General features: G+C 51.9%; 1 long non-coding RNA gene and 8 other non-coding genes across 9 annotated transcripts; 6 read left to right on the forward strand and 3 right to left on the reverse strand.

Moving 5' to 3' along the window:
- Positions 1-2,762: 2,762 nt before the first annotated feature.
- Positions 2,763-2,835, forward strand: TRNAR-CCG (transfer RNA arginine (anticodon CCG)). The gene has a single exon. It is a non-coding gene; the product is annotated as a tRNA-Arg (tRNA).
- Positions 2,836-7,894: 5,059 nt separating this feature from the next.
- LOC125939416 (uncharacterized) lies at positions 7,895-12,768 on the forward strand. The gene is made up of 5 exons (XR_007463040.1): positions 7,895-8,324; positions 9,474-9,752; positions 10,020-10,151; positions 10,298-10,520; positions 11,466-12,768. It is a non-coding gene; the product is annotated as an uncharacterized LOC125939416 (long non-coding RNA).
- On the forward strand, positions 8,359-8,430 carry TRNAA-AGC (transfer RNA alanine (anticodon AGC)). Its single transcript has one exon. It is a non-coding gene; the product is annotated as a tRNA-Ala (tRNA).
- TRNAA-CGC (transfer RNA alanine (anticodon CGC)) lies at positions 11,645-11,716 on the reverse strand. The gene has a single exon. It is a non-coding gene; the product is annotated as a tRNA-Ala (tRNA).
- Positions 12,769-14,169: 1,401 nt separating the features above from the next.
- TRNAA-UGC (transfer RNA alanine (anticodon UGC)) lies at positions 14,170-14,241 on the reverse strand. Its single transcript has one exon. It is a non-coding gene; the product is annotated as a tRNA-Ala (tRNA).
- A 2,019-nt stretch (positions 14,242-16,260) lies between these two features.
- Positions 16,261-16,333, forward strand: TRNAF-GAA (transfer RNA phenylalanine (anticodon GAA)). The gene has a single exon. It is a non-coding gene; the product is annotated as a tRNA-Phe (tRNA).
- A 1,273-nt stretch (positions 16,334-17,606) lies between these two features.
- Positions 17,607-17,680, reverse strand: TRNAT-AGU (transfer RNA threonine (anticodon AGU)). Its single transcript has one exon. It is a non-coding gene; the product is annotated as a tRNA-Thr (tRNA).
- A 954-nt stretch (positions 17,681-18,634) lies between these two features.
- Positions 18,635-18,707, forward strand: TRNAF-GAA (transfer RNA phenylalanine (anticodon GAA)). Its single transcript has one exon. It is a non-coding gene; the product is annotated as a tRNA-Phe (tRNA).
- Positions 18,708-19,135: 428 nt separating this feature from the next.
- On the forward strand, positions 19,136-19,208 carry TRNAF-GAA (transfer RNA phenylalanine (anticodon GAA)). The gene has a single exon. It is a non-coding gene; the product is annotated as a tRNA-Phe (tRNA).
- The last annotated feature ends 4,762 nt before the right edge of the window (positions 19,209-23,970 follow it).

The following is a 23,970-nucleotide window of genomic DNA, read 5'->3' on the forward strand; positions in this document are numbered from 1 at the left end:
CCTCCCTCCCTCCCTCCCCCTCCTCCTCCCTCCCTCCCTCCCCCTCCTCCTCCCTCCCTCCCTCCCCCTCTTCCTCGTACCCTTTTCCTCCTCTGCTCCTCCCTCCTGTCCTCCCCCTCCTCTCCTTCCTCTTTCCTCCGCCTCCTCCCTCTCCTCCTCCTCCCCCCCTGTCCTCCTCCCTCCTCGCCTTCTCCCCCTCCCTCCTCCTCACTCCTCCCCCTCTTCTTCCTCCTCCTCCTCCTCTCCTCCCTCCAAATTCACCATCTCTTCCTGCTTCAGTCTTCTCTCACTGTCTGCTGCTCATATTGAAAGTAAAGGTGTATCCAAGGGCCTTGGGACCACTGAACTGTGGTGAAGCCAGCCCAGGGAATATTGGATTGAGGAGAGGACAGAGATACAGCTTACTCAGGATCCCTCCAGCAGGAGGCAATAACAAGCCAGCTCCACGTAAACCAGCACTTGTACCTTTGGTTCCAGTCTCAGCTTTATTAAAGAGCAAGGCGGAAAGAGAAAAGGTATCAGAAAAAGGAAAGAGAAAAGAGAAAGGTTCAGAAAAGGTAGCCACAGGCGACTTCCTCTCCCTGTTTCCCCAGCTGTGTCTGCACCAGCGAGCAAGCAGGTGGCAGGTAGCATAGAAAACCTGACATTTCTTTATCCCTTCCTTCATTGTCGGCCCGCTGCGCACACAGCACGTGGGGTCAGTGCCCAGATCTCCAGGGCTACAGACGTTCTTCCTGCGGGATTGAGCAAATGTATGGTTCGAATCACAACTCACAGGACATGCTGTGCTTTCCGAATTCAGAACTCAAGAATAGGCCCTAAATTAAGTGGCTGACATGACCAAATTGGGAGATTCTTGCTCTAAAGGTGTGAATGCATATTTGATCCAGGGTTTGGCAGGCCCTCTGATTTAGTAAAAATAAAAATAAAAAGGAAGGAAGAACCCTTTTCCAAAACTACAGAGGCCTCTTCTGACTAGGGACACCCTCTGCCACCCACGTCCTCGAGCAAAATATCCAGACAGATGCAGCAAGAATACGACTTCCACACTCTCCAGTCCTCCTTGGATTCCTCACAAAATAGTTCATGGAAAATTTCTAAGATTTTTAGAGAAATGCTGCCTGGAGCACATCGGATAAAACTCTCAGAGAAAGAAGCATTGAATGGCTTTGGGGGAAATCGTATCATCCCTAGAAAGAAAAGTTTATGTTTTTCAAAAGCTACCTACGGGCTGCTTAGTACCATTTTTAAAACATCTGTGCCCGTCTTCGTGTCCTGACGTCGCCACCTTCTCTGCAAGAAAGAAATGTGGACGGTTTGGCCCAGTCCACCAGCCTTACTCTGCTGCTTATGCGGATCGTGAATTTGTTCCTCCCCCAAACTGAACAACAACAAAAAATACCAGTTTTTAAATATTTGGTGGCGTTTTGAGGTCTCTGTCTGCTATTCCTTGAGCACAAAATCCACAAGGGAGAGTTAGAGGAACCGCAGCCGAGACCCTTCTCAGCCTGTGAAGGAGCTTGAGTTCGCAGGAACTTTGGTGCCGGGCCTCCTTCCCGCAGGTGAAGTGGTTCCGTTCCTCCTGCCGGTGCCCTGAGCCTCCCCAAACGGGGATCCAAGGGACCGTCATCCAGTCTTCTCACTGAACCCATCTCCAGAAAGAAAGGAGTTCAACTGAGTCAGATGCATAGGAAACATCTGGAAGCATCTTGGTCCAACCAGACCCACCGGGGCCAGGCCTTAACGCTTAGCCTCCTCTGGTCTCAGAAATGGCGACTCATCCTGGCAAGTTCGGTAAGACAGAACATCCCATCCCGAGCATGGCCTAAAGCGGTTCTTCAGCGTGACCTAACCCTGCCTGCCCAGGGGATCCAGCAACTGACCGGCAGGTGCAGAGGCGAGAGGACTAGTGGAGGAAAGACGGTGCTGGGCACAGGAAAAGAAAGAGCAGTGTGGTCTGTCTGGACTCTTCCAGAAACCCAGAGGATAAGGAACAGGGAGGATCTGTCATTGCTTTACTTCGGGAGGTGGTGGTGGCTGTGGGGGGTTCTTACCCGTCCTACCCCGACAACTGGGCCGCGCACATTTCACACGAGGTGGCCCCCGGTGGTTCCGGGGGGTCGATGCGCGGGGGGTGCCGGGAATGGGGCAGCCCTTGGGCCGTTAGGGTCCAGGAGGCCGACGCCCGTGCACGCGGTTTGCGCCCTACCCCCTCCCCACCTTGGAGCACTTCGGGAGTCAGCACAAGGCACCTGAGCCAGCCTCCGACGGAGATCGGGGACCAGCACCCCGCCCCACTGGGGGTGACCCCTGCCCTTGAGGGTGCAGGGTCAGGTTGTTAACGCCGCCTGCACGAATGAGTTGTGGTAAAGTGTCTCCAGCGTGCGAAAGCAGGACGCGGCGGCCGCCTTTCCCCGGAGGAAGCCCGAAGGGCAGGGCCGACCAAACCCGGGCGCTCCCCCACCCTGGGGTCAGCGACCCTGGGGCTCTTATTTCTCCCCCCGCAAATCCCCCCCCCCACGCGTGGTCTTTGCCAGCGACTGAGGCAGAGACCTTGGAGGAATCACATCCCTCTGTCCCCCTCCGTGCACCTGTTCTAAGGAATGGTTGTTAGCGATCCCGGATGGGGTTTTGTTCCTTTTTTTTGGGGGGGGGGAGGGGGGTTTGAAGGCTGATAATTAAATCCTCCTCCAGCTACAAAATTAAATCTTAGAAGGGAGACATCTCAGCTTGTGGGTTTGGAAACCCTTCCCCCATGGGCTGGCCGCGTGGCCTAATGGATAAGGCGTCTGATTCCGGATCAGAAGATTGAGGGTTCGAGTCCCTTCGTGGTCGCTGCTTTCTTGCTGGACAAGAAACGGTAACTCTTTCATTTGACTCGCAATGGGAAGGACCCCTGAGAAGTTAAAGTTAGTCTTTATAAGCTTTTTTGTAAAGTCTTCGGAAACCTAAAGTTTCTTCAGAAACCTAAAGTTAGTCTTTATAAGCTTTTTGTAAAGTTTTCAGAAACATAAAGAAGTCTTTTGGAAACTGGCAAGCCTGTGTGCCAGTGAGTCACCAACAGCCTGCATTTTGCTAGTGGCCTCTAATCAGTAAAGATAGCAGTAAAGCACTAGTGAATGAATAGTCACCAACATTGTCGCGCCCTGGATCTCCCGGCTTAAAGCCCCTCACTAGAACTGGCTGATAATGGCCCAGAAAAGGAGGCGAGGGGTGGAAAAGCCAACTGTTAATGCTTCTCTGGAAAGCCGGGTTTCAAAGGGCTTCTATGCAAGAGTAAGAAATACCAGGGGTCGGGGATACTGAGGCCAGAAGAGGCCCTTGAAATCTGAACACTCATAGTGAGTGTCTGTCTGTTACTTCTCAGACTGAACTATCCGGGCTCAGGGATCCAACTTTCCCTGAGAATTTAGTCAAAGCCAGTAAGTCAATTATTCTCTAATCTTTCCATTATTTGTCTTTATTACAAGCGCACAGTGTTGGTCTTTTCCATCATGTGATTTGTGGGAAAAGGTGTGAAGGACAGGACTTGATGTTGACCAAGACCAGCGTCATCTTACCAAAACTTGGTTCTGAACCAGGGACCAAGTCAGCCCCAGGCTGTCCCTTCTGATCTAATCTCAGAAGGATCAATATTTCAACTGCTTCTTCAACTGTTCACATGATTTGTAACTTTCACTTTTGGACGACTTCCTATCCCTTAAGCATTGCCGTTTTCCACCACCCACTCACACACTTACCACTCACCCAGAAAGATTTGGGATCCAGGTTTTGGTGGTGCCGAATGGAAGGGTGGGGGAGGGAGCCAGAAGCAAAGAGAGAGGTAGGGGAGCTCCATTGGAACATCTCTGCTTCTCTGTTTAGTGTCTGTTTCGTGACTCAAAATTAGACTCAACAACTATGTCTGTTAGGCACTTTATTTTTCCTCTCCTTTCATCTTTCCCTCTCTGTTCCATTCTTCAATGTTACTGAAAAATAGAACTCAAGGTGAACTTGTAAGTGTTGGGTAGGTGTTTGCTTCTTGATGGAAATACGGTGAGTTCTCCCCCCCCCCTTTTTTTCTGTCTTATCTTGTCTTCCTTTTAGCAAAACAGCCGTCCTGTGTGGTAGCAAAGACTACAGAGTAGGACCTAGGACCACGCGGCTGCAAAGACAAGGAACATTGGATCATTGCTTTTCTTGTGAGGTGAGCAGGGAGTCATGAGAACATAAGTGAAAAAGTACAAGAAAGGTTTGGTTACATGGCAGAGAACACATATAGAGATACTGGGGTCGTATGTCGGTACTGAAGCCCAGAGAAATCAGCCTGTGCTACACATCTTTCATAAAGTATCAGTGTCATTTTGGGGCAGTTTTGAAAAACCTAACAATTGGCAAGAGAAAGTTCACTAATTTTGAAATCATTAAGCTAGAGCCTCTCTGGCATTTCTGATTCAAGAAACTTCCCACTCCAATCTGAGATTTGTACACAGTAGCTCAAATATATTTACATTAAAACACCTGGGGGGGGGGGCTGGCTCACCCAGTGGGTGGGGAATGCAACTCACGATCTTGGGGTTGTGAGTTCAAGCCCCGCATTGGGCATGGAGCCTACGAGAAAAAGTGTATTTAAATTAAAAAGCATTTACCCATTATATGTAATAATTAATTATATACAATTATTTATATAATTAACTTAGCTGGGTTTTTGTTCTCTTTTGAACTAAGGAATTTGTAACAGAAAGCATCACAATTATTTTTCTGCTAACTAACGATGTGGGACACAGCAAATACAGCTCATTACTTTTGGGATTTTTCTCTACAAAGTGTGGGAAAAATATTTGGTGTAGTCCAGCAGTTGCTTCGAAGATGCCAAAGACAGTATTTTTTAAAAGTTCTCTCTTTTTAAACATATTTATTTTTGAGAGACAGAGAGAGCAAGAACAGGAGAGGGGCAGAGAGAGAGGGAGACACAGAATCCGAAGCAGGCTCTAGGCTCCCAGCTGTCAGCACAGACCCCGACGCAGGGCTTGAAGGGCTTGAACTCGTGAACAGTGAGATCATGACCTGAGCCACCCTTAAAAGTTCTCCTTTAACATCAACAATGATAAGTCATGCTAGTCATATATACCCTTAATATGTGATGAAAAATATATGTAGATAGATCTATAAATATATAAATATTTATACCTTGTGGTCTTCCTCCCCAGAACTCAGCGCCCCAGCCTAATCATGTCCAAAAGAGCAGACAATTCCAGCAGAGAGCATCTTACCGAATACCTCACCAGAGTTCCTCTAAAGTATCAAAGTCATTGTGATGGCCAATCTTGTGTGTCCACTTGACCCGGCTAAGGGATGCCGGGAGAAGTGCTAAAACATTATTTCTGTGTGTGTCTGAGAGTGTTTCCAGGAGAGGTTAGCATTTGATTCAGTAGACTGAGTGAACAGACCTGCCCCCACCAATGAGGGCCCAAGAGGAACAAAAGGGCAAAGGAGAGGAGACTGTCTCTCGCCTGAGCTGGGAAATCTACAGTTCAATCTACATGTTGAAAATCTACATTCTCAGACATCCTGAGCTCCTGGTTGGAAGGCTTTCCAACTGGGACTGATGATGCCACTGGGTTTTCTGATTCTCCAGCATGTAGATGGCAGATTATAGGACTTCTCAGCCTCCACAACTACATGAGCCAATTCCCACATGAAATCTCTTCTTACATATATCTTGTTACAATAAAATAAAATGAGAATACCCTCAAAAATCCCCCAAGCAAACAAAACCCTGCAAACCACATAAGTGAACCCAAATCTAGCTTATTTCATGAATACAAGTAAAACTTAATGGAGGTTATTTCCTGTAAATGTCTCTAATAATCATAAAAGAAGCTTGTCATCTTCCTAAAATGGTATAAGATCATCACTTTTAACCATCTCCTGCTGTCTTGAACCCCCCGATGTAATAACCGGTCATTTTAAAGGTTAAACAACAACCTCATTTTCACTCTATAAGCCGTCTTGTGATGTCATGCCCCTGAGCTTCTTATCAGTGTTGGAACTGAAGACTGAGTTCAGGAACTGTTTCTGGTGCACAGTAAACCCTTACTAAATACGATTTCACTGCTCTGGCTTTGATTTTTACTGTTTCTGGATTTTTGACAATCTCTATGTATCCTACTGGCTTTGTTTCTCTGGAGAGCCCTGATTAATACAGTCATCAAAACCAAGAAAAATCTAAGAAACTGTCGCAGAAAAAAACAACAACAACAACCCTGAAGACACATACAAGTAAATGTAATGTCTATTGTGGATCGGACAAAGGCTATTAGGCTAAAAACTAAGGAAATCTGAATAGACTACGGAATTCATTTAATAAAATATATCAATTGGTTTATTAATTTAGCAAATATATCACCTTAATGTTAGAGAATCATAAGCGACACTGGATGCTGGGATAGAAGAAATCTCTAACATTCTCAGGGGTTTTTTCTTGAAAATCTATTACTGTTCTAAAATAAAACGCCTTTTACAAAATAAAAATGACTTCTGTCGGGACATACAAGAGAAGAGAGTGTTTAAAAGGGTTTAGAGCCAAGATTCCTCCGCAGGGTGAATGCGCGCGCGTAACCGAGCTCTGTCCCCCTCAGCGACCACACTGACACGAGGGTGACTTGGGGCGCGGGTGCCCCTGATTTCTGTGCAGGTGTCCTTCCATCCAGCGCGGGGTAAAACAAAACGGCAATTGTGTGGGTGGAAAAGTGCCAGGGCGCCCCGCCCCTGGGCTCAGCCGTCGGCCTACAAGAGTTTCGGAGAGGTCGAGAGGTCGTGGGAAGTGAAAGAATGCGCACGAGGCTAGCAGTGGATCAGCTCAGGGCCTGTGCGCACCTGGCAAGCTCGGGAGCGCGGCGGTGTCTAGTCTCCGTTCCAACCACACCGTTTACTCACTGCTGAACCCCGCCCCCACCTCCGTTCGTCCTTGTGTTTGAAACCCAAACGCGCTAAAAACCCGTCGCTGCCAGTGAGATGCGCGAGCAGAAAACCGGGTTACAACGTGTTTCTAGACTCGCTGCTTCCACGTGGGGTGCGTACATCGTGGCGCCCCCAAATCCCAGGACCCCGGCCCCTGGTGCGGATCCTCGACCCGGGCTGCGCCCTGGAAATGCGCGGCCTCCGCGCGCCGCGACACAGGCCGCGGGACACTCTCAGGGTCCCAGGACCTTCGGCAAAACCAGCCGAAGGGACTTCCCTTCTCCGAACCTCCCTCCTCGGGGCCTGGAGACCGCGTGGCGGGACCGGGCCTCGGTCACTTTCTACCTGCACATGCTCCCGGTCTCCCCCCACCCCCAGGCCTATCCCCCAACCACCCCTCCTCAGTCTTCCCCCTTCTCCGCCCCCTCCTCCCCCTCATCTTCTTCCTCCCCCCCTCCCAACTCCTCCCCCCATCTTCCTCCTTCCCCTCCTCCTGCCCTCCTCTTCCTCCCGGTCCCCTCCCCCTCCTCCTCGTCCTCCTCCTCCTCCTCCCCCTCTTCCTCTCCTCCTCTTCGCGGCCTCTTCTCTCCTCCATCATCTCCCCTGCGCTCGCCCTGTTCCAGCCCTCCGCGGGTCCGCTCCTCAGCTGGGTCCAGGTCGAAGCCCTGGGCCTCTCCAGGGCGGTAACAACGTGACCTCTGCGGGCACCTGTCCGCTCCTCCCCGTCCCCTCTCCGGCCAGAGGGTTTAGGATTTTCTCCAAAACTCGCATCTGCGTTAACATTTGCACCGAATTTTGCGTAAAGGTGGGAAGTGACGACTCCGCGCCTCGGGGACTGAGCACAGTCGGGGACGCGCGGGCCTCGGGAGGGGTCACAGAGGGAGCGTTTGTGTCGCAGTTTGCTCCCAGCGTCCTCAGGCTCCCCTCGGTGCGCAGAAAGCTTGTGCAGGGACGCGGTCGGGGCAGGGCCGTGTCCTCTCGTGTGTTGTCCTCAAAACCAGAGCCACCGCGGCGCCCGAACAGAGGCGCTGTCGCGTCTCCAAAGCGGTGCTGAACGTGGCCAACACACACCCTTGTCGCGTGTGGCGGGTCGCGTGCTGTGAATGAATTCCCTCTTGTCCCAAGTCCACACCGGAGCCGATCGTCTCCAGGGTGCCCACGGGGTGCGTCCTTGTGTCCCCGCGCTACCTTTTGTCTGTCTGGTGGCTTCGTGGGCAGAGAAGGACGTTTTCTGAGAAGGGGGATCTGAAGGTTCAGCAGGCCGCCTTGGGAGGAAGGTGGGGGCCTTCGGTTCCGGACGCGTTTCTCCCCGGGCGCAGCTGCGAGGCAGGATTCAGTCCGAAGATTTCGGAGGTGGAAGGACCTGCCAACTGATCCAGACGGTGCAGTGGCCATTCCCGAAACCCCTGCCCCCGAGGGGGTGTAGCTCAGCGGGAGAGCGCGTGCTTAGCATGCACGAGGCCCCGGGTTCGATCCCCGGCACCTCCAGGCGTTTGGAGCCGGGTAGCTCGGCCCCGCACTTTTCCGTCTCCGCAAAGCGTGCACTTTAGTTGTCCCTTAATCTCCCGACCAGACTGCTTCGCACAGTACAGAATCCACCCGAAGGGAGAGCACGGGACCGCTTTCGTTATTACTAAGATTTATTCGTAATTATTACTAAGAAGTGGGAAGAAGAAAGACAAGGAGGCCTTTGGAGAAACTACCTCAGACCCCGCCCCCCGTTTCCCTCAGCTGTGCTTGCCTCAGTGGACACACTGCTGGCCCAGGAGACACCTGTCCTGCCGGTCGTCCGGTCCCCACTCGCCCCTGCACCCCCGCCCACCCCCCAGAATCTTGATTGGGCAGCAAAAGGTCGGCCGGTCAGCAGCCCCGGGCGCTGGGACCCCAGCTCGTTCCTGTGACGGGTGTTTAGGCTTGCGTCCAGGGGAGGGGCTTCGGGTGCCTCGGAGGCCCCCTGAACCCGCAGCGGGAACGTTACCCCCAGAGGTAGCGAGCCGCCCCCAGAGCCCTGACAGCCGGGGCAAAGGGGGCTACGCGTTCCCGTGGGGCACCCGGGGTTGAGCCCACTTCTCGCAGGAGGACGGGAACCTGCGGGTGGGAACAGAGACGAGGCGCCCCCCCCGCCCCCACCCCGCACCGCAGCCTGCGCTCTGGTGGAGATGCGGGTGCAGAGACCCACCCCGCGGCCCCTCTGCCCCTTTTTTCCTCTCCGAGTCCTGCGCCACCGCCCCCTCCTTTCCGCGCTCGCCCCCGTGCCGCCTCCTCGGGCAGCTCCGCTCCCTTCAGCTCCCGCGGCCGCGCTTTCCAGGCTGGCGATTCTGGAACCTTCGCGGTGGACAAAGAGGTCTGGGGAGGCGCTTCGATCCTATGGACGCCCCCCTACACCCGCCGCCCGTGGGGGGGGGGGGGGTCAGCGCGCACCGGAGCCGTCCGGGGACAAGGGGATGCGCGCCGTCGCCAAGTCCCCGCACGGTCCCCAGGGGGTCGGCAGCCGCTGAGTCCTGCTCCAACACCTTGTCTCCGATCCACAGGTCACCTCGGGGCGACGGGGTTATTCACCGCCTTCCTCCTCAAGGTCGTCTCCCTCCGGGCGCGCGCTCCGGCCACTTCCCAGCGACGACGGAGCGTCGCCGGGCGATTCCGGGCAGAGGAGCGCAGGGGTGAGCCGGAGAGCGACACGCGGTCAAAGGAGAGAGTCAGGAAGGTACAGGTTCCGCACGGGGACAAGAGAGCCCGATGGAAAGTGACAGGAGAACCGACCATCCGGGATCACTTCCAACAACAGCAGGGAAGCCGCTGTGGTGATCGAGGTTGGAATATTTGTCCACAACCCCCGGGGGGGGGGGGGGCTGTTGTGACTGTGAACCTGCTCAGAAGAGGTCCTTGCTCTGCGTCCAGAGCGCCTCCCTGGTGCCTCGCTGTGGGTCTCCGGAAGGCGAGGCCCAGGCCCGGGTCCTGACCCGATGTGACAGCATACACATACTGGTTTTTACGTGGGATCTGTACCCTCTTTCCATCTGGGTCTAAGTTCCCTGAGGCAACGTTTCGGGTTCTGCCCTTTTGTGCCCTTCTTGTAGCATTTCCTGCCCGGGTGACAGCGAGAAGCTTTGGCGGTGCAAAGGCCCCGGGGTACTGATGCGGGAAATCTGTGATACAGCCAGACTGCCCCGAGGAGGAGCCGCACGTTTGGGGTTCCAACCTGAGTTGAGGTGGGCCATGCATGTCCGGGTCTGCGGCTTCTAGGTTCTGGGGTCAGCTACTCCCTCCCCCTGGAAAAAGTGTATCCCAAATAGGGATGCCCTCGTGAATTACATGGCCCGAGGGGGACTTACTGTCTGTCTTGACTTTTATTTAGCAGCTGCCCGAGAGCTTCCCTGAGGCAGTTCCAGGGCTCCACACCAATCACAGCGAGGCCAAGGCCATAAAGAGCAGGAGCAGGATCGTGCCCGGAGAACCCGCGCGTGGCAAAATGGAGGAGGGTGGTCCCAGCGGTTTCCCCTGCTGGTTCCTGCGCCCAGTCGGGAGTCAGGAGGAAGAATCACAAGGGACGCTCGCTCGCTCGCTCAGCCTTTGCTCAGGTAATTTCACCAGCAGCGTGTCGCCAACACGCCTGGATGACCACAGCCCAGCGATGGCCGTGGCAGGAAGTTCTGTGGCCTCGCTGGTACAGGGTCCGTCTGCGGCGCGAGCCCAGGAGGAAACCCAGCTGTGTGTGTGGGGGGGGGGGGGGGGGGGGGGGGATGGGACCCTGCTCCCTCTCGAGATCCTGGAGGAGCGATGAGGAACGTGCTTTTAGTTTTTCCAAAGGAGGGGATTTAGGCACCATCTTTCAGATTTCTCGACGCCCCGGTTGAAAACACAAAAGGAGCAGGCGAAGGCTGGTGCGCTCACCCACGGGGCTCGCGCGGGAGACGGGCGCCTCGCAGAGATGCTCCCGGTTGCGCCGTCCGCGCCGTCTCTGTAACAAGTGTTGGTCTGTGTGAACACAGGACCTTGGTACACCCGCCCCATCCCACCAAGACCCCGGTGGCCCCGTCCCCGCGGGACTCTGGGTGTGGTGCTCCGAGGGGTGTTAATCCACCTAAAGGTTTAAGAACAAAATGTCCGGGTCCCCGAGACTTAGCTCCAGGAGGCGTTTTGGTTGAGGGGGTGGCGGGGTTAGTTGGGGTCTTCGAGGGTGTGTTCTGGGTACACTTGCGAGAGTCGCGCCGATTCGGAATAAAATATAAAATAACCGAGCCGCCAACCCCAGGACCTGTCCCTTACCGTCTCGCCCCGGCTCCCAAATTACGGCTTAAACTCCCGCAGGGCTGGTAGGCGCCCACTGCCCACCCCGCGGGAGCCTGGCGGGGTTCGCACCGGCGCGGTCCTGGCGTCCCCGGAAGCGGGGGCGCGGTGGGGGGCGCCCTGGGGGCGAGCTGGAAGCAGAGGAGCCCGGCCCCCGCGCCTTGGACCGCATGGTGCTCCTCAAACCCAGGAAACGTCACAGACGTGTTCTTTCCCTTTCCTGCCCTGCTCTTCAGGGGTTCTGCCAGGTGAGACCCGCGGTAGACGTCCCCGTGGATGTGGCTGCCCCGTGGGGCTTCAGGCGGCCTTGCGGCCGTGCCTTCTTCTCCCGCGTTTCTTCGAGAACGCCCGCGTCCCGGGCGGCACCAAACCCCACGCAGCGGGAACGACGTAATATCGGAGGAAAAAGCACGGGTGGAGGAGCCGGGGGTCGAACCCGGGGCCTCGTACATGCGAAGCACGCGCTCTACCACTGAGCTACACCCCCAGCCGCAGGGGGCGGCATCACCTGTAAACTGAAAACCGCATGCGCGGCTCACGTTGTATTTCCGTCGGAGAAAGTAGACGCGCCCAGCTCGGCGAGCTCAGGCTGCACCCGCTGTAACGAGGTCTGCGGCTCAGTGGGGTCTCAGCCTCTCAACGAGGGTCGGAGTTGCGGCCCCTGGAGTTGTTTCCTGTTTGCTCTGCATTATTTCCAGCTTCTGTACGGAAAGGGCGCCGCCTAACGACCGCCAGCGTGTCCCTCCTCTTGTCACCGCCCGAGGGCTCAGCTGGCTTCTGAGAAGCAGGGCGCTGAGGGCGCGAGAGCACGAGACAGCCCTGACGGGTGCGATCCAGCGACTTCTACTCTGTCCTCATCTAGGCACGCAGCTTCCGAGGTTCCTTCCAGGATCCAGACGAGTTGAACAAGAATTTAAGGATGAAAGGCAAGGGAGAGATCTGGAACGAGGAACGAGGTCCAATCACAGGGCTCGGGCTCTTCCTAGAGCAAACACTTACACCTAGGGAGCCCTGCAGCTTGAATTGTGCAGATAGTGACGCCTTCTGCACAAAATAGTAACTATAGGAGGAGGGGAGACAGTTCTATTCTTTTTGTCCTTGTTGTGACTGGTCTGTTGATTTGCTTTTGCTTTGGGCGCGTATGTGGAGCAGTAAGGGGGAAACGAATAGTTTGAGTTTGGATAGGCATATTTCAAGTATCTACAGGATAGCCCCTTGAGGGTGTCTCTTAAACACATTACAAGCGGAGTCTGGAATTCTCGAGACATCTCTGACCCTGAATTTCGGACATTCATGTGTCTGGGAGGAGAGTGCCGGTTAGGAGTGGGTAGAGTAAGGACTTAAAGTTGTCCATTAAGACCAGAAGATAAAGGGGGCACCTGGGCACCTGGGTGGCTCAGTGGGTTGAGCATCGACTCTTGATTTCGGCTCAAGCCATGATCAGGGTCGCGGAATCAAGTCCCAAGTTGAGTTCTGCACTGATAGCACAGGGCCTGCTTGGAATCCTCTCTCTCTCTCTCTCTCTCTCTCTCTCTCTCTCCCTCTGCCCCCTCTCTAAATAAATAAACTTAAAACATTTTTAAAAGACTAGTAAAGAACTTATTGGTATTTGTGGAAAAAAATGAGATTGCTCCTAGACTGATCTCATCTGTAAAACATTTATACTTCTCATCATGGCCTTACATTTTCCTGAGAACACCAGTAAAAGTCCCACTCCTGCTATCAGCTTCCGGATAAGGTGGTGATGTCTTCTTTGCCTATCGTTGCCAGTCTGGGACAATTTTAGTTATACAATGTTGTGTATCAAACTCCTCAAAATCGAGTGACTTTAAACAGACATCTATCACATTTGCTCACAATTCCCTGGGTCAGAAATTTTGGCTGGGCCTTCCTCTGCTCCTATAGCCAACTGGAGTATTCTCTGCTCTTCCCGGAGCTGGTAGCAAGGCTGGCCTCACAGGTGCCAGGGGGCACCACCCTGTGCGGTTTTCTGTTCCCTTCTCTCTTCACGGTTCTAGCTTGGGCTCCCTCACAGCACAGTGATCCTTCGTGGACGCCTCGCAGGGTGGCTTCCCGGAGTGGCCACTTTGAGAGAAGCAATCACAGAACGTGCAGGTCACTTAGGCCATCAGTTCCACCAGTCCCCAAAGGACACTCTTTGAGTAGAAATACTGTCCACGGGGCCGGTTTATTGACAGGGAGGGTCTCCTGCCTCCACAGCACACCTAGGGCTCCTCCACCTTCTTTAGACGCAGTGGGATGGGAAGATGGGAAGGACACAAGGGCGTGGTTGACTTCTTAGAAGACGAGAGCTCTCCATTCCCTGGATTTATCGGAAAGCGAAGCATTCTCTGCTGCAGAGGATGAACATTACTTTGTCTCCAAAATGAACGCAGGTCGAGTTGGGGTTTTCCTTACTCTGTCATTTTTCAGGCTCTTACTGAAGAAACAAACAAAAGTCCTTGTTGGGATTCATGTGTTCTATTCCTGGTATGTGATGAAGGTTCACCAATAGTGGTTTGTCCAAGGCTTTGGTTTGCCGGCCAAAGTACTTTTCCAGAGACAGTTGGAATCCTGCTCACGTCACCCTAATTTTTCCCATGCCTCGGTCTTTAGGATTAGCTGTTCAGGCTAATGAAATTGGGTTCCTCTCTCTCTCCCTCTCCCTCTCCTCTTCCTTACCCCCCCCCACTCTCTCCCCTTCTCTCCCCCTCTCTTCCTCTTTCTTACCTCCTTTTGTAAAATGATACTCTGTGTGACAAAGCTGGTTATGTTGGCTGCATTTGGGGTTGTTGAATAAGTCTTTATTCCCCCTTTCTTCCTTCTGATGTTGCGCCAGTCATGTTTACTTTCCGTGAGAGCAGAAGAAAAAAAAAAGTAACAAAAGGCAGGAAAGCAGATTTGGTTGGTGACTGGGGATAGGAAAAAGGGAGGTGCCCCTGGAGGTGCTGGGCATCGAACCCAGGACCTCATACATGCAAAGCATGTGCTCTACCACTGAGCTACACCCCCAGGTGAGAGCTGCTTGTTTTGTGATATATTAGGAAATACAGCTATTTTCTGTATTCTTGGGTAAGGCTGTGTGTGTGTGTGTGTGTGTGCGCGCGCGCGCGCGCCAGAAAATGCATTCTGTTAACTCCGCTAATTGTATTTCTAAATCGGAATTTGTTTTTTGGCTATACTCAAGAATAGTAAATTCTAAATCCAAATTGATACTATTGCTGCTCCTAAGTTCTTCCCTGTCAGGGTCAGTCTTCTCTAAGATCTTACCGTCCTAATGCCTGTATTTTGTTTTGTTTTTGAGAACCACTGCCACAGAAAGTCTCCAGTTGGAAGTTTCACTTGACTTCATTCTCTTTTTCTCCACGTTTTTTTCCTCCTCCATAGATCATTGTACCTAATCTTCACTGACCATCTTGTCTGCACCCACCCACCTCTTCAAGGGTCTGTACTCATTCTCCTCCCTTACCCTCTACATGGAACCTTACCTTTCTCACCAGCCATTTTCAAGACCGGGATTTCATGCTCTGGAAAATCAAGGAAGCACTTTGACATCCTACGTGCAAAATGAAAATAATTATCACTTATTTCCAATCCTGCTGCTTCCCTCCATTCCGTATCTTGAGAAATGGTCTTAACCCCACGGCTCTCTGGCAAGTCTAGAAAAGAGAAGGAAAGAGGGAGGGAGGGAGGAGGGAGGAGGAGAGAGGGAGGCTGGGAAGGGGAGAGAGAGAGAGAGAGAGAGAGAGAGGAAGAAAACGTTTATGGGTTCCCCTTCTGTCATACTCCTGCCTGCCTCTCCAACCCCAAGAAACCGGTCATCTAATTCCTGTCACTATACATTAGTTTGCTTCTAAAGGTTTACACAAATTGAATCATATATTTACTTTTTTGATCTTCTTTCACTCATCATAATTATTTTGAGATTCATCCATGTTGTACATATCAATAGCTTATTCCACTTTATGCCAAGGAATATTCCATGGTATGAATAGACCACAATTTGTTTATCAGTTCACCCAGGGAAAGGCATTTGGGTTCTCTCCCATTATTGGCTCTTACAAGCATATGAATACTTGTGTACCAGAATTTGTATGGACATAATAGTTTTATTTTTTTCTTTTGGATACATACTTAGGATGTGAGTGGCTGCATCACGGGGAAGGTATATCTTCAACTTTTTAAGAAACTGACAAAGTGTCTCAAAGTAGTGCTGTTTTCCTTTGCCACTAACAGGATATGAGAGTTTCATTTCCTCCGCATTCTTGCAAACATTCGGTATGCCTGGCATTTTTAAATTTTAGCAAGTCATAAGTGCAATGGTATATCATTATGGTTTTAATTCATGTTTTGCTTAATGACTGATGTGGAACACCTTTTGTTTATTTCCCATCCTTATTGCTTCTTTGGAGAAGCATCTGCTTAAATATTTTGTCTGTTTTAAAATCATGTTTTCTTTTTGTTGGCTGCTTAGAGCGCTTTACACATTCTAGACGCAAATCCTTTATAAGATACAAAGGTGCAAACATGGTTTGCAAAGGTTGTCTCCCAGTCTGTGACTGGCCTTGCTGTTCTCTTAAACAGTTTTGCACAGAGCAGGATTGAAAGTTTTTTGATGAGGTTAAATTTATCAAACTTTTATGCTTTTGCTGCTGTATCTACAAAATATTTGTCTGACCCAGGGTCACAAAGACTTTCTCCTATGTAAGGGACCTCACGAAATGTTTTCTTTGGTTTCCTTAATTTTCTGAGATGTGTCTGGATTAGCCAAGTTGCAGAAGAGCAGAAAGGCTTTCGGAGGAAACCCTACGCCTCTTTTCTGTCTTCCTCCTGCACCCACCTTCCCACCTGCCAGGAATTATATGCAATATTAATACAGGCGGAAGACAAGAGATCCCCCAGATTTCTGGATAGGTACATGTATTGGACGATTAGACTGCAACGCTTGAAGAATCTGAAATCTCCTAAATTGGAAGTAGAAGACAATCTAAGTATTGCAAAGCCAATTATCAGGAAACCTTCCTCTAGGCAGCCGAAATAGCTCAGCTGGGAGAGCGTTAGACTGAAGATCTAAAGGTCCCTGGTTCGACCCCGGGTTTCGGCAGGTGGAGCCTTTTGTTGATCCTAACACAGACGACTCCAGTAACCCCGAGATCCACCCTGACCATCTTGAAACTCCATAATAATGACACCTTAAAACTTATATTTTGTTAGCTTATATTTTGTTAGCTGATGTAGGAAAAAAAGTTGAACAATAAAATTCATGCTGATAATTCACAATGTTAATTCTACTTAATTAGAATGACATTAAGAAAGCAAGTGAAAAATACATTGACAGGTGGAGAGAGAAGGAAGAAAGGAAAAAAGTTTATATTTTATTACCACTTTTAATGGTATTTTCCCTCTCCTTAAAAAAATGTATTTATTTATTTATCTATTTATTTTCTGAACGATGGGTACAGTCAAGAGGAAGAATCCATGTCGGGGAGAAAGCCACGAACTATTGCCCCTGGGATGACCACATATTATACTCCAGACTCTTATCTCAAAAGCATGAAGGCGCGGCCTCTGCACAGCAGAAGAGATTCTGGATTTCTGTTAGAGCACAGCAGATATGAGCCCTGATTTGATGCCCGCCGAGGTTGGGGGCAATTCTGATGGCTGGAGTACAGCAGGTGGAGAAGAGACACTTAGGGCCAGGCTGGCAGTGAGGATGGCTTCCTGTCCATTGTCTCCTTGCACTGGGCCCAACATTCAATCAACACTCACAGTACGCTTTCACACACGTCTTGGATTCAGTACACCCACCTCCATGGCCACCCCAGGGTCCCCAGGGTTGAATTATAATACAGTTATAGTTATAATTATGACATAGTTGTATAATAGACTATAAGTATAATTGTAACATAGTTATATAGTAGACTATAAATATGTTATAATTATAGCACAGTTGAATTATAACCTCAAGGGCACTGGCCACCACCACATTAAGATTCATGCCCACAGTCTGTATTCCCTCCCTGGACTTCGGCTAATCTGTGCACAGCTCTTTATACGAAATCAGGATTGGATTACACTGCATGGTGCTTGCATTCACGAAGAGGCACCCCGAGAAAACAGAGTAGCAGGCTAAGATCGTCGCACAGCTCTTTGCTTTCTTACACTCCTGCGTTGTGTGGCTGTTTCTGAAGTCTGTTCCATTTTGTTTCCGAAGTCTTGGGATTTTCCTTGTCCAAAGTCTGGGGCGGCGGGGAGACGGTCGGGAAGTGTGGGGGGGGGGGGGGGGGGGCCATGGTAGAAAAAAAAGCTGCAGAAATCGCAGTGTAAAGGAAAGGGCCAGCACCTCTCAGCGGAAGGGGCAAACCCACAGACACTCCAGGCCCCGCTGGGACTCGAACCCAGGATCTCCTGTTTACTAGACAGGCGCTTTGACCAGCTAAGCCACGGGGCCCCGGCGCCGGCCAGCCTGGGTCTCTCACCAATAGGGTTTTGTCCAGCAGGTGTCCAGGGAGGGCCTCACCCCTTCCTGGGCTTGCGTCCCCTCGGCCTTTGACCCACTCAGAGCCACCCGGACCACCTGAACCCGCACACAGGCTCGTCGGTCTTCCTGCTGCCTTGTGCTGGTCAGCTCACCGCTGAGGGTCAGCAGGGGACTGGGGCAGGGGCCTGCGGTCAGCTCAGCGCTGAAGGTCAGCAAGGGACTGGGGCAGGGGCCGGGAGGGGCTCCGCGCGGATGTCCTCCCGCAGCACGGGGACCCTGGAGGGGAGGCCGCGGGGGGGGGGCGCGGGTCCCAGTGCGCCCGTTTTATCAGGGGACCAGGCCCGCGACGCCGCATCGGGGCCTCACACCCTCTCCCTGTCCCTCTGCCTCTGCCCCGGGGGTGTCTCAGTCCCTCGGGGGAGTGGGCGCCCAGTCCCCAGGCCCCCCCGCGTGCCTGCGCACCAGGCGTCCCGCAGGCCGCGGATCCCTGCTCTGCTCCTGGGATCCCGGCTGCGGCCACCTGACCTGCGCTCGGCGGGGCTGCAGGGACTCGGTGCGCGGAGAGGTCCCGGGATCAGGCACCCAGGCACGGAGCCCGGCAGGGCGGGGGCGAGGCGGGAGGATGCCAGAAGCGGGGCCTCCACCCCAGGGCAGACCCTCCCCTCCGACACGGCAGTCTGTGAGCAGGGGCTGTCACCAAGTGAGGAGCGCGGGCAGGTGGGCGCCGGCTTGTCCTCTCCGTCCTCCTCCTCGTCCTCCACGCCCCTCCTGTCCCCTCCTCACTGACCACCCCGCCGGGACAAAGATATTGGGCAACTGGACAGTCGCACTTAAGGAATCCAAAAACGCCCAAAGACACCCAAAAACTTGAAAACGGTCCAAGTACTGGCGAAAAAAAAGACAAGAAAACACTCCTAACAAGGAGCCGAAATAGCTCAGCTGGGAGAGCGTTAGACTGAAGATCTAAAGGTCCCTGGTTCGATCCCGGGTTTCGGCAGGTGCAGTTTTGGTTCCCCTGAATGAGCCACGTGGGTGTGTTCCAATCACACGTCACACGTGGACGCGGAGATCCGAATTTCTTACACTTGCCACGTGTCACCAAGCGCTGTTCTCCTTTTACCTTTCCGCCTCTTACGACAGTAACAGGTGCTCGCTGGGGTCGCACCTGCACGCGGTGCGCGTTGTCCACTGCGTGAGCCGGGCTGGGGCTCCCCTCCTCCTGTTCCCTCCTCACCGACCACCCTGCCAAGAGTCCGAGCACCGTGCACGGAAGAAGACCGCAGACTCCGAGTCTTTCTGGGTGGACAAAGATATTGGGCAACTGGACAGTCGCACTTAAGGAATCTAAAAACACCCCTCAAAAAACCGAAAGTTCAACAGTCTAAGTATGGGGGGGGGGGCGGGGCGAAAGGCCTCTCTTAAGGAGCCGGAATAGCTCAGCTGGGAGAGCGTTAGGCTGAAGATCTGAAGGTCCCTGGTTCGATCCTGGGTTTCGTCAGGTGCTGTTTTGGTTTCCGTGAACAAGGTGTTCATGCAGACGACTGGGCTACTGAAAAGGGCCGATTGCACAGAAGCTGTGCTGTCACTCAGGAACAGGGTCGCGATCGCAGCGCACTTTTGTTGTTCCCACAGCTGTGCGAACCTTGGTCACAGGAAGGAACAGGGACGCGGGACCCTGACAAAGTTGCGGACGACGTGTCGCTGTCACTGTGATGTAAGGAGGGGAGGGGAGCGGAGGCAGAGGGGGTAGAGGAGGGGAGCCGAGGGGAGCGGAGGGAGAAGGGAGGGAAGGGGAGGAGAGCGGTTGGGAGCAGAGAGGAGGGAGCGGAGGCGAGCGGAGGGAGCGGAGGCGAGCGGAGGGAGCGGAGGGGAGCGGAGGGAAGCGGAGGGGAGGAGAACGGAGGGGATGAGAACCTAACCGAGGGGAGCAGAGGGGAGCGAAGGGAGGGTGGGGATGAGGGAAACCCTGGAGGCCTTCCCCCCTCCTCTGTGTCCTGTGAAGTGTCCCAGGCACCACTCAGGGAATAAACGAAACCGAAGGAAATACATCTTGTCTCTCATTTTTCTCTTCTTTCCGTTGTTTCATTATCTCCAGGAATGCTGAGAAATTTCTGTGATCAGGAACATTAACTTGGAACTCCAGTTAAACAAAATGTCACCCCCAAAGATAATTCCATTCTTTGTTGGTAGTAATAATAACTGTACTCAAATATTACTATACTTTAATGTCATGCTTAAAAATCGTTATATAAGTATCTATAGCCTTGATTTTGCCATGTGACCTGCAAATTCTACAGTATCTACTTTTTGGCCATCTACACAAAGTTTGCCAACTCCTGGTCTAGAGGACTCTCTTCTCTGAGTCCTTGAGGAATGTGTTGGTGAGGAGAAAACAGCATCCTTCGTAAAAGTGTCTGCAGGGGCTACTCTCTGCAGGCCCGGAGGGACAGATGGACGTTACAATTGCAATGGCTCCCGGACTCAGTTGTGATGATGGGATACAGGAGTGGCTGTGTCTACTGCAGCAAGGCATCCTGGGTCTCGAAATAGCTATGGGGCAGACTCAGGGATCCAAATAGGGCTGCAGTAAAATAGACCTGATTCTACTCTTCACATGACCTCTATAAGCACCCCCCCCCCAACCATAGACCACAGTGACATTTTAATGTGTTCCAATACCTAATGTCAGCTCAGAATCGTGTTCAGTCATCTGCAAACATTCTTACAATTGCCTCAGTGAGCGGACTTCCTCTGGGGAAGACTTGAAAAGTAATACTTACCGTGTACATTTTTAGCTGTGTGCCAAGTTCCCTGCTCAAGTGGCGCCAGCCTCCTCTCGGTTCGAGGAGATCTGAGTCGGGTTCCTGACGTGTGAGATGTTAAGTTAGGAAACGCCAGTCGGGAGCCATCAGAGTTCTCTCCACTTGTGGAAATAATATTTGCGAAGGATACTGCGGTCCTGGAAGAATTCCAAATACAAGAACCACCGGCAAGGACTTGAAAGATGCAGAGGGCGGTGATTCTTAGCACTTGGCCGTCCCGCTGCCTGTCTGGCCTGTGCAGAGAGCAGAGTCATGGTGAGAAATGGCAGCATGGTATCGTGAGCCGAATGAAGCGGTCGCTTCCACGTCCGGTAGGATTTCCCTCCTGGAGCAAATGTCGCGGCCACTCGTACTTCATGTGCACCTACTGCCGCAGAAAATATTTCACTCTTCGCGTCGATGGAAACTGACCACTGCTCCGCGCTGGCTTCTGTCTCTCCAAAATTCTGTGTTGAAGTCCCAACCCACAGAGTCCCAACCTCAGACTGTGACTGTACTTAGAGATAATTAAGGTAAGATAGGTCATACGAGTGCGGACTAATCCGGTATGACTCAGGTAAGGACCGTGACCTTACAAGAAGAGGAGACGAGGACGCACACAGCACGCACCCCGAGGAGAGACGTGAGGACGTGGTGAGAGGGCTGCTTCCAGGAGAGAGGCGTCAGAAGAAACCATACCTGCTGACGCCCTGACGTTGGACATGTAGCCTCCAGAACTGTGAGGAAATGAATTTCTGTTGTTGAAGCCACCGAATCTCTGGTATTTTGCTCTGGCAGACCTGGCAGAGTAACACAGCCATCAGGCATGGTTCGCCTCCGACTGGCAGGGCCGGTGAGGTATTTCCAGTCTCGCCTAGGAGCACAGGGCATGCCTAGCCTTTGACCATCGAGTCCTGGGACACCGCTCACCTCTCCATTGTGCAGGATATCGCGCTGGTCCGTTATATTGATAATAACACGCTTATTGGACCTGGTTTTGAGTCCTTGATTACAAGCAGCCGCCAGTGTAGACTCCTTGGTTAATACGTGCAGGCCGCAGTGTGAAAGCACAGCCCACAAGAGTTCAGGAGCCTGTCATCTCTGTGACCTATCTATCGACCATGTTGACATAACCCTTCAGGGGTGACCAACAAGCTGTTGCTTCTGGCTCGTCCCACTAGAAAAGAAGTAAAATGTCTAGTGAGCCTCCTTAAATTTCGGAGACAATACAGAGTCATTTGTACTTGAAAAGCTACCAGATTTGTTTTTGTTTTTTTTAAACCAGTTGTTTTTAAACTGAGGTATAATTGGCATATGACATTCTATCAGTTTCAGATGTACAACATAATGGTTGGGTATCTGTATGCTTTATAAAATGACTAGCACAGTTGCTCGTGTTGTATACTGTTACAAAATGGTTTTTTTTCTTATGATGAGAAGATGTAACCTCTTAGCAACTTTCAAATATGCAGTAAGGTATTACCAACCATAGTCACCGTGCTGTGCCTTACATCCCTAGGACCTATTTATTTTACGAATAGGAATCACTCCTTTCACCCATTTCGCCCCCACCCTTGCTTCTGGCAACTACCAGCCCCCTCTCTGTGTCTAGGAAAGCTACCTATTTTGTGTGAAGCCCAGAACAAAGGAAGTCTGTAGCAGCTCCAGGCTGTATGAAGGCCACAGTGACAGCTGACCTCTGTGACCCAGCAAAGCATTCAGAGTGTCTGTGGAAAACGCACATGGTATTTGGAGTTTATGCATTTTTCTACAAGTGAGTCACAGGACACACCTTTGGGATTTGGAGGAAAGACTATCGCATCCTCTGCAAATTGTTATCCTCTTTAATAAAATAGTTTGTAGCTTGCTACTGGGGCCAGGAGAGCTTGGATTCTCGAGCACAAGTCACCAAGTTACAGTGGGACCAGGGCTTCCAGTCATGACAGAGGTCTCTCTAATCCACACAGCCATAACACCGGGCATGGACAGCATCAGTTCATCACAAGTAGAAGCAGACTATCTGAGCAGGGTCGATAACCACGGACCACAGGCAGAGAAACAGCTATGTTCCCTTGGCTCTTACACTTGGGACATCTTCTCTACGTTTTCAGCCCACACCCTCAGTCTCATGGGGTGTTTCCCACAACTGAAGAAGGGAAAAGACCAGCCGGGCTTCCAGGTGGTTCTGCTGTACCACACGAAAGCCAGCAGGTTCCAGCATACTTGATGGTCAGTGGGGAAGGCGGATTTTCCCAGGGAGCATTGCTTCACTCAGGCACCTGCCGGCTCTGCCTGCAAGGACAGAGGTGATATAGAGTCCGTGCTAATTACTGAGAGCAGCTCACAGTTTGGCTGGATGATTACAGAGAGGCTTGGAGGGAAAATTATTGGGGACGTGGTGACAAAGAGGTCTGGGGAGGAGGCCGAGGGTTAGATTTCTCCAAAAGTACAAAGTCTAAGGGCATTTCTTCCCCAAGTGAATGCTCTCCAAAGAGCACTGTCCTCAGAGGGGAATCTGAATAGGCAGGTGGACAAGATGACCCATTCTGCTAAGTCTGTAAGCTCTCCTGTCCTTGCCACCACTGTCCTTGTTCAAGGAGCTGGGAGGTCACTATGGGCTCAGCAAAATAGATCTGGTTTGAGCCTCTTCTGAGTGACCAAACTCACAACATCACAAACCTTGAGTCTTCACATGTTATCATTCCATGGAGGAACCAGTTACCCACCTCGAGTCGGGTTCATTACACCTGACCAAGTTCACACTACAGGGTTGGCGTATGTTGTCACCGGAATAGAAACTGACCCTGGGTGGAGATTTGCCTTTACCTCTCACAATGCTCTGGCCAAACCACCATCCATGAATTTGCTGAGAGTCCTTTGATTGCACAGCATTCTTTCTGAGATAAGAAACCATTTCAGGAGCAGATGGAGTATGGCGGTGGGCTAATGTTCTGGAGTTCGCCATCTCTCTGAAGCAGCTGGCCTACTGGAATGGTGGACTGCCCTTCCAAGTACTTGGTTATGGTACAGGCTAGGAGACAACAGTTTTCTGGGAGCTGGGGTAGTGACATCCAGGATATGCTAGGTGCTCTGAACCAGTATGTAGCACTGTCTCTCTCTCATCGGGATTTGTGGTTTCAGGAGTCAGGGAGAGGAGATGGGACTCAGTCCTTTTGCTCTTATGGCTAATGGCCAAGGGACCATTTTGCTTCCTGTCTATGCCATTGACGACCTTCATTCTGACTCCAGAGCCTTTAAGTGTTTTTCCAGTGCTCTCTATGTGATCAGAACTTCTGTATAACAGGCATGACCTTATTTAGAGAGTTAAAAACAGTGGGGGTGGGGGGTTAGTGAGGGATACAGAGGAGAACCTGACGGCATGAAATCCCTAAGTTCCCTATGTCAGAGCTCTGAAGAATTCACCTCAGGAACCAGTGAAGGAGGACGTGGTCTGTTAAG

The sequence above is a fragment of the Panthera uncia genome (assembly GCF_023721935.1).
Source record: "Panthera uncia isolate 11264 chromosome B2 unlocalized genomic scaffold, Puncia_PCG_1.0 HiC_scaffold_25, whole genome shotgun sequence".
NCBI lineage: Eukaryota > Metazoa > Chordata > Mammalia > Carnivora > Felidae > Panthera > Panthera uncia.